Here is a 9962-nt window from a genome sequence, read left to right on the forward strand (position 1 = left end):
CGCAGCTTTGTTGCTTGGCAACCAAGCTATTTTAGCACTTGATGCTGATGCCATGAAGTCATCCTCAGAGTTCGGGGCCAATTTGCTTGAACCATTTGAGCCATGGTTGCAGGAGGGGAAGAGAGAGAAAGAGAGAGAGAGAGAGAGAGAGAGAGAGAGAGAGAGATGGGAGGTAGAGAAGCAGATGGTTGCTTCTTTTGTGTGCCCTCACCGGGAATCGAATCCAGGACTTCCACACACAGGGCCAATGCTCTTTTTTCCCGCCCTCAAAAATAGGACTTTTTCTTTGTCACCATAAAATGTCTGAATTTTAAACAGATTCTTGGGCTGGGGGTCCACAGCCATCAGCTCGTTCAGCTTTAGCACCTGTTTCATCTCCAGCAGCTTTTCCAAACCTGCTGCTTCAACCGTGAAGGTCATGAGTGTTCCCAGTTCAAACCTGGCTTCTTCAACATTTTGAATATCCTAAAGAAGACATCACGGACCTGATAAGTAGACCGGCAAGCCTTTTCTACGCCTTTCCCAGTGCTGTCTGGAATCAGCGGGCTGACCACTTCCTTCAAGTCATTTGTCTGCACCTCTCGGGTAACGATTTCCATTATCCTCTCCCAGATTTGGTGCACCTGTGAACGCTGAGCCTAAGAGTCTTCCGAATCTGACTGCTGCATTTTTTAGTAAAACCAACACAAAATAGACAAAGCAAACAACCATCACTTTTTGACATCAACATGAGCTTCTGTCACGGTCTGCCGTTCCTTGGCCGTGGAGCACGTTCTGTCATGGGTAGGAGCCGTGCCGCAGAAGTTAGTCAGGCAGTTATTTTCTGTGAACATCCTCAGTAATTGGATTAAATTTTCTAAATGCACCATTATTATTCTGCAGATCAGCTAGGCTCACTTCAAAAACACGACCCTTGAGACCATCAGACGTGATTTTGGTTCATTGGGTTCTCGTGACTCATGGTTTTCTGATATTTCTTATACTGAACATAACTGGCACATCACACCGATATTTCTTAGCAAATGGATCCGCCACTTTCTTCCCGGCTCCCTTTCTGCTGCCTTTTGTAAGGCATCTGTTGTTGCTCACTACCATGGTTCTGCTCAGAGATCAAAAAGGCATTTTCTTTAATGTGGAATTTTTATTACCTTTTCCCAACTTGGTTCAGAATACTGGAATATATATATATATATATTAGTGAGAGGAGGGGAGGCAGAGACAGACTCCCTCATATGCCCCAACCAGAATTCACCCGGCAAGCCCACTAGGGGGCAATGCTCTGCTCATCTAGGGCCATTGCTCTGTTGCAACTGGAACCATTTTTTAGCACCTGAGGTGGAGGCCATGAAGTCATCCTCAGCGCCCAAGGCTAACTTGCCCCAATTGAGCTATGGTTGCAGGAGGAGAGAAGAGAGGGAGAGCGAAACAAGAGAAGGAGAGGTGGAGAAGCAGATGGGTGCTTCTCCTGTGCCCTGACCGGGAATCGAACCCAGAATATCCACATGCCGGGCTGACATTGGACCACTGAGCCAACTGGCCAGGGCCACTGGAGTATATTTTGATAAGCATACATAGGGGCTCATACGCTTGCTCTTGCCTTGGGCTCCCATACACTCAGCATAGCACCGTATCCACATGGAAACACTGAGTGTGGGCATAGATCCCGGAGGACAGGAGAGAAGCAGGAACAGCAGATATAAATGGAGGGTGTGGGCAGGTAGATGTGGTATTTACAACTACAGGACTGGTTGAGGTCAGATAGAGGAAAAGCAAGAAGACAGAGGAGGGAAGAGGTCTGATGGGTACACCCTGAGGAGAGACACAAGATGAGGAGAGACCAGAAAACATGGCTGAAATGGAGCAGCCAGACGAGAACTCAAGAGAGTGATGTCACAGGGCTCCGGCAACGAGAGCACTTTAAGAAGGAGGGAGTATAAAACTACAGAGATACTATATTTTCAGCTATAAGATAGGTAAAGATTTCTTTTAAGTGTTAATAAGCTTGTAGTGGGTTGGATGGTGGCTCCCAAAAAGACACGTACATGTCCTAATCCCCGGAAATGGTGAATGTTACATAGTTTGTGGAAAGGGTCTGTGCTGATATAATTCAGTTGAGGGTCTTGAGATGAGGAGACCATCCTGAATCATCCAGGTGGGCCCTCAATCCAATGACAACTGTCATTCTAAGAGTGAGATAGTGGGACATCACACAGCCAGAAGAGGACGAGGCCATGTGAAGACAGGCAGAGACCGGAGTGGTGCTGCCACAAGCCAAGGAAGCCAGTGGACGCCGGGAGTCAGCAGAAGCTGCGAGAGATGAGGAAAGACTCTCCTTAGAACCTCTCTAGAGCACAGCCCTGCCGACACCTGGATTTCAGACTTCTGGCCCCCAGAACTAGGAGAGAACACATTGCTATCATGTTGTTTTAAGCTGCCAAGTTTGTGGTAGTTTGTTACAGCAGCTTCAGAAAACTCATATAAAACTCGAGAATTGAGGGTGTGGGGAAATCGATTCCCTCACATATTAATGATGGGTGATAAATTGGAGGGCAACTTTTTTTTAATAAATTTTTATTAATGGTAATGGGATGACATTAATAAATCAGGGTACATATATTCAAAGAAAACATGTCTAGGTTATTTTGTCATCAAATTATGTTGCAAACCCCTCGCCCAAAGTCAGATTGTCCTCCGTCACCCTCTATCTAGTTCTCTGTGCCCCTCCCCCTCCCCCTAACTCTCTCCCTCCCTCCCTCCCATGTCCTCCCTCCCCCCCCACCCATGGTAACCACCACACTCTTGTCCATGTCTCTTAGTCTCATTTTTATGTTCCACCAATGTATGGAATCATGTAGTTCTTGTTTTTTTCTGATTTGCTTATTTCACTCCTTATAATGTTATCAAGATCCCACCATTTTGCTGTAAATGATCTGATGTCATCATTTCTTATGGCTGAGTAGTATTCCATAGTGTATATGTGCCACATCTTCTTTATCCAGTCTTCTATTGAAGGGCTTTTTGGTTGTTTCCATGTCTTGGCCACTGTGAACAGTGCTGCAATGAACATGGGGCTACATGTGTCTTCACGTATCAATGTTTCTGAGGTTTTGGGGTATATACCCAGTAGAGGGATTGCTGGGTCATAAGGTAGTTCTATTTGCAGTTTTTTGAGGAACCACCATACTTTCCTCCATAATGGTTGTACTACTTTACAGTCTGGAGGGCAACTTTTATGGAGGCCAACTGATAATACTTATCAAAATTCCAAACACATCATTTGAACCAGCAGTTCCCATTTCAGATATTTATTGTACAACTGTACTCACAGGTGTATAAAATTATGTATGTGCAAGGTTATTTATTGACGCAATGCTTGTAGTAATAAACTGGAAACAAGCTATATGTGTTGACCTATGTGTTAAATGAGCTTGATTCTATAGGGCACAATAAAAACATCACTTTATTTATTTTCTCTCATTGTGGAGCTGGTTCTTTTGTACCCCCGGATGAAATTGCAAGCTATTCTTGTAATTTTTTCCCCGATCACTTAAGAAAATAAAACCCACCCAGCCTTTGGTGACTTAAATTTTAAAAATTGGTCCTATTGTATTAGCTTCAATATCCAGCCCAGGATAATACTAAAATTGTTATATTTTTCACCTATTTAAGGATGTCCCCTCCATACAACCACAGTGGGAAGTTTGCCCTGGGGGAAGGGGTTGGGCTGGTGGCCTCCTCTTTTTCTCTTCTGGCCCCTCTCCCCTCTGCCCTACACTGAGTCAGCCTCTGACTTCTCCAGGGTTGGGAAGGTAGGGTTGGGGACAAGAAAGAGAGGTTAGGGTCAGAAAAAGCCTTAGTTGTTTGTCACAGGTACAGTCTGACAATGGTAGCCTCAGGTGTCAATGTGAACTATTCAGATTTACACTAACTCTAATAACAAACCATCCCAAATTAGAGTGACTTAACCGGGATATTTACCTCTCACCCATGATATAGGCAACATAAAACAGCATTTGAACTTTGTTGGGAGGCGAAAATCTGATCCACAAGTCATTCAAAGACTCCCTTTTTCCAGTCTGTGGTTTCTCCATTTTATTTTTATTTTATTTTATTTATTCATTATTTTAAGTGAGACAGACTCCTGCTTGCACCCCGACCTGGATACACCAGGCAACCCCTGTCTGGGGCCAATGCTTGAATCAACTGAGCTATCCTCAGCACCTGAGGCTGACACTTGAACCAATTGAGCCATTGGTTGCGGGAGTGGAAAAGAGAGAGAAGGGGGAGAGGAAGGGGTGAGAAAAGCAGGTGGTTGCTTCTCTTGTGTGCCCTGAGTGGGAATCGAACCCAGGATATCCATACACTGGGCCAATGCTCTATCTGCTGAGCCAGCCAGTATCAACTGACATAAAGTTCTTGGCAACTCTATAGAATGTTACTACAAATAATAAAAAATAACTGTAAATAATAGCAATGATAATAATATAATAAAAAATGAAGAGCCAGCTTCTTAGCCCTGGCCGGTTGGCTCAGCGGTAGAGCATAGGCCTAGCGGGCGGGGGACCCGGGTTCGATTCCCGGCCAGGGCACATGGGAGAAGCATCCATTTGCTTCTCCACCCCCCCCTCCTTCCTCTCTGTCTCTCTCTTCCCTTCCCGCAGCCAGGGCTCCATTGGAGCAAAGATGGCCCGGGCGCTGGGGATGGCTCCTTGGCCTCTGCCCCAGGCGCTAGAGTGGCTCTGGTCATGGCAGAGTGACGCCCTGGAGGGGCAGAGCATCGCCCCCTGGTGGGCAGAGCTTCGCCCCTGGTGGGCGTGCTGGGTGGATCCCGGTCGGGCGCATGCGGGAGTCTGTCTGACTGTCTCTCCCCGTTTCCAGTTTCAGAAAAATACAAAAAAAAAAAAAAAAGCCAGCTTCTTCATTTTCTAGGCCTCATTGTGCTCTGTTATTGGTGGTGGTGGTGGTGGTGGGGAGCAGAGGATCCCTGGAATGCCGTTTAGTTGGCAAGGTGTCTATCATACTACTCCTGCCCACACTCCATTGGCTGTCACTCAGTCACATGATCCCACTAACTGCGAGGGCAGCTGGGCAGCTCTGTGTGCCTGGAAGTTGCAATGCATAGTATGGTAGAATTCTCTTGTGGGATGCTTTCATGGGTTCCCCAGAGACGCCCCAGGAGATGGCAGCTTCCTTGATGTGGAGGACCTCTTCTCTCATTGGCTACTTATAATTCTTTCTAAGCTTAGGGATAAATGGCTATTTTTTTCCTCCTTGGGGCCACATTACCTACCCAGAAAAGATTCTCTTGGATGAAGTCCAACAGAACTCCAAGCTGAAGCCTTCTAATCTGTCACCAGTTGGTCCCACAGGAAGCATCCGTGCTCCGCATCAGTGAGCTGCAGTTTGCTCCCACTTAGTCACCTAAGGCTGCATTGCCTGGCCACCTGCCTGCAGAATTTTTCAGAAGTGGGTCAAATCCCAGTGCTCCTTCAACTCCAGGGGACAGGAGACAACCTCTCTTGTAACCTGCAGAATCTGGCAGTGCTGTCTTCCTGCCCTCATCAAAGGAAGACAGAGCACACAGCACCTGCAACTCTCGCCTCAAGAACCTCTCCTGATCACTCATCTGAGGGTCACTGTGTGGGTTTTTAAAAAATGTCTTTTGCAAATCCCGCATAGATGGTCTAGCATCTCACTCTGGAAAAGTGGAAGTCCTTGACCTATTGTTTTGCTCATGGTATTTTGCCATGTAAAAGCTCTCTGTTGTTGTTGTTTGTCTGTTTAATGTAGTCAAATTTGTCATTCTTTTGACCCTGGGTCAAAAAATACCAGACACACACACACACACACAAACCCAGAAACATCCTTATCCTACTTCTGGTCTTTGAAGCTGATTTTTCCTTCAGTTTTCCCGTTATTAACTGAGCTACTGTGGGAAAATGACTTTCCAGGCTCAATCCTTGGTTTCTTTACCAGTAAAATGGAGTAATAATATGCAGTACGCAGAGTCGTGGAGGTCAAATGTAGTGCTATCTGTGAAAGCATCTAGCACTGTGCTCAGACAGACAGACTGTTCAATGAGAAAGACCTGCCTTCATTTTATTTCAGAACGGAGATGTGCAAGTGGTTTCTAAACTGTAAACAAACAAACAAATGTGTTAGATTTATGTTTGTAATTAACAAACGGCTCTGAAGGGGGCCCTTAACAGGAGGGTGATTCGCTAGAAATCTAACCCGAGCATTGCCTTTGCTGCTCCCCCGGGTTAGGTGCGGAGGATCGCTCTTCTTTGGAGGCAGCATGCCGCTTACTTAAGGTACACTTTAGAGTTGACTTCATTTCAGCACTGCTAAGTTGCAAGAGCTACCTACTGCTCCCAGGGGGGGGGTATCTTTCCTGAAATTAAGAAACCCTGGGAAGGCCGATGATTATGCTCTGAAACAAAACAAAACAAAACAAAACAAAATATCCAGCCGGCAATAGGCAATCGGGTTCCTGTTTGGAGAACACTGTAGCCCTGACGCAACCAGGGCGCGCGGGCAAGTTTGCATACTCAAGGACAGTGACGTGGTGGTCCCGATGTGTTAAGTCAGCCCCTGGCACATGCACCTACTGCAACAAAATCACAAGCCAAGCCTGAAGGGTTACTGTAACCGGCTGGGTGTCTGCTCTCACAGTTTGCTGTATAAAGCATCTATTTTTCCTAGGAAACTGGACATGTTTCAAAAAAGGGTAGCTCAGATACTTTCAGGAGTCAGAGATGAGAATATCAGCCATTTCAGATTTCAGGGGCTTTGATCAAACTCCTATCGTGCATCGGGGCGTGTCCAGGGGCCCAGTGAGTTCTGAAGTAGTTGAGAAATGAGGCAAAGGAAGTTAGCAAGCAGGTGTGCTTGCTCTTCTGCTATGTATAAATATTTGTCTCTTTAAATTGGGGAGGAAGTCAACACACATTCCCAGCGGAGGTCGTATTAGGCAATGCTCTGCCCTTTACTTCAGCTCTCAAACTATTAACAAGTATTTTCTTTGCAGTTTACTTAGTGCCATGTTTTCTGCATTTTTGTGCCTTATGTTGGTGATTTCTCTGTTTAAAACAGTCGCCATGTGTAATGGTGAAATGCTGTCTAGTGTTCCTAACTGCAGGAGGGCTGTAGAGAAGATACAGGTTAGATCAGCTTCGTTCAGGCATAAGTTATAGTGCTGTTGGCCGTGAGTTCAGTGTCAATGAATCAACAATATGCTAAGTTGTTTGTAAACAGAAACACACATGAAATAGGGTAGGCATTGATGGATTGATAAATACGTGACCGGAGACTTGCAGGTACCTAACCTTATATTTTCCCCTAGGAGCAATGGCTCAGTATCAACTGACATAAAGTTCTTGGCAACTCTATAGAACATTACTGCAAATAATAAGAAATACCTGTAATAACAGCAATGATAATAATATACTAATGTGGTCATTTTGTTATTTTTAATGATATAAAAATATGATCGCTACTACTATTAAGACATAATAATTGGCGATGGAACATTCTGGTCCCAATGTCTCTTGATAACAGAAATTAAAGCTCATCCCTGGGTAAGATCTGCAGTAACACCTGAGGATATAGTAGTGATGTAGGTATTGCCGGAGGTGACCAGGTGTCCATTTTGTCACTGTTGGCTTATTTAGCCCCTTCTCAGATGCAAGTGATCTGGTAAGCTTTTATTTCAGACTTTCCAAATGTCTGTTGCAGGATACGGTCAACCTGCTTTGATGGAGGTCAGTGAAATGTAATTTTTTCACAGTTGGTGGGGTTGCCAACTAGGATGTGTTAAGAAGATGAAAGGGTTGGGAAAATTAGCTGTAGGAGAAGTGACGAACAAAACTGGTGTTCTTTTCCTCAAGGAAAGAGGAAGAAACATCATAATAAGTGGAGAGACCATCATTAAAGGCTAGGAGTCGGTATTCTTTCTGTCAACTAAGGACAGATGGGTTGGGCTGGGAGCACAGCCAAGTTTGTTAATAAAGTTGAGACTCCTTGGGGAATCTATAAATCCCAAGTAAATAATGATTTCTGACCTACTTTTTGTCTCTTTGAAATGGCTTTCTTTTTTCTACTGACAATATTTTTTTAATCGGAAAAGTTCAATAAAAAAAAAAAGAAACTTGCTGAAATCCCATCAACAAGAGATGGCCACTATTAATTTTTTAAAAACTTTTTAAGGGCCATTGTAGGCTCTCAACAAAATTAAGAGGACCATATAGAGATGGCCCGTATATTTTCTGCCCCCAACACATGCATAGCCTCCCCCATTACCACCATCACCCACCAGAGTGAGACATTTGTTATCAAAAATGAGCCTATGCTGAGACATCATTATCACCTGAAGACCACAATTTAACCCAGGTTTCACTCTTGACGTTGTACATTCTATGGGTTTGGACAAATGTATAATGACATAGATCCATCATTATAATATCATACACAATATTTTCACTGCCCTAAAAATCCTCTATACTCTGCCTACTCATTCCCCGACCCCAAACCAACTTCTGGCAACCACTGATCGTTTACTTTCCATAGTTTTGCCTTTTCCAGAGTGTCATAAAGTTGAAATCATACAATATGTGACCTTTCAAATTAGCTCTCCGTTCATTTATAATATGTATTTAAGTATCCTCCGTGTCTTTTCATGACTTGATAGCACATTTCCTTTAAGAACTGAACAATATTCCATTGTTTGAATAGAGCACAATTTATTCATTCACCTACTGAATGACATCTTGGTTGCTTTCAAGTTTTGGCAATTAATGCATATAGGTTTTTGTGTGGACACAAGTTTTCAAGTCTTTTGGTTAAATACCAAGGAGCATGACTGCTTGATTGAATGGTAAGAGAATGTTTAGTGTTGTAAGAAAACCCCAAACTACAGTGTGTCCGTAAAGTCATGGTGCACTTTTGACCGGTTACAGGAAAGCAACAAAAGATGATAGAAATGTGAAATCTGCACCAAATAAAAGGAAAACCCTCCCAGTTTCTGTAGGATGATGTGGCGGCATTTACGCATGCGCAGATGATGACATAACACTGTGTATACAGCGGAGCAGCCCACGGCCATGCCAGTCGAGATGTGGACGGTACAGAGGAAAGTTCAGTGTGTTCTGTGGCTCGCTAAATTCGAATCCGTGACCAAAGTGCAACGTGAATATCGGCGCATTTATAACGAAGCGCCACCACATAGGAATAACGTTACTCAGTGGGATAAGCAGTTGAAGGAAACCGGCAGTTTGGTGGAGACACCCCGTACTGGTAGGCCATCAGTCAGTGATGAGTCTGTAGAGGCTATACGGGATAGCTACCTAAGGAGCCCTAAAAAATCTGTGCGTGAGCCCACATCGAACTGCACTGAATAGGTATGAAACTGGGAGAGTTTTCCTTTTATTTGGTGCAGATTTCACATTTCTGTTGTCATTTGTTGCTTTCCTGTGACCGGTCAAAAGTGCACCATGACTTTACGGACACACTGTACTTGGCATATAAATGTCAGAATGAGTTTTTCTGAGTTTTATCTGTTTCTTCCAATGAAATGGGTATGCTGGTAGGTTTATGGCCGTGGGGATGCCAAGGGTAGGAAGCACTGGCTAGAAACAGACCCTAATTTTTATACCGGCAACTCCCCTCTTTTGCTTAATCCTAGATCACAAAGTTCAAAATATTAAGCTCATGTTGATCAGATAGCCCTTCTTTATCTCTTCCTCATCAGTGGGTATCATTCCTCCCTTCCCACCCCCTGGAGAGGGCCAGAGTGGGGGGTTTGCCCCTACACCTGCACCACTCTCTGCCTCAGACCACAAGCATCACACGCGTCAGCACATCTTTGTGCCAGGACTCTACCTTACTCCTCTTCTTGATCATCATCTGAGTGACACATTTTAAATCTGACGGGAAATCAAAAAGCGATGTGTTTTACGTTGCCA

The 9962-nt window shown here is 44.4% G+C and overlaps 1 pseudogene; it reads right to left on the reverse strand.

The window, feature by feature from the left end:
* Positions 1 to 310: 310 nt before the first annotated feature.
* LOC136338605 (small ribosomal subunit protein eS1-like) lies at positions 311 to 1095 on the reverse strand (annotated as a pseudogene).
* Between the last annotated feature and the right edge of the window lie 8867 nt (positions 1096 to 9962).

Source organism: Saccopteryx bilineata, chromosome 5 (genome assembly GCF_036850765.1).
Source record: "Saccopteryx bilineata isolate mSacBil1 chromosome 5, mSacBil1_pri_phased_curated, whole genome shotgun sequence".
NCBI lineage: Eukaryota > Metazoa > Chordata > Mammalia > Chiroptera > Emballonuridae > Saccopteryx > Saccopteryx bilineata.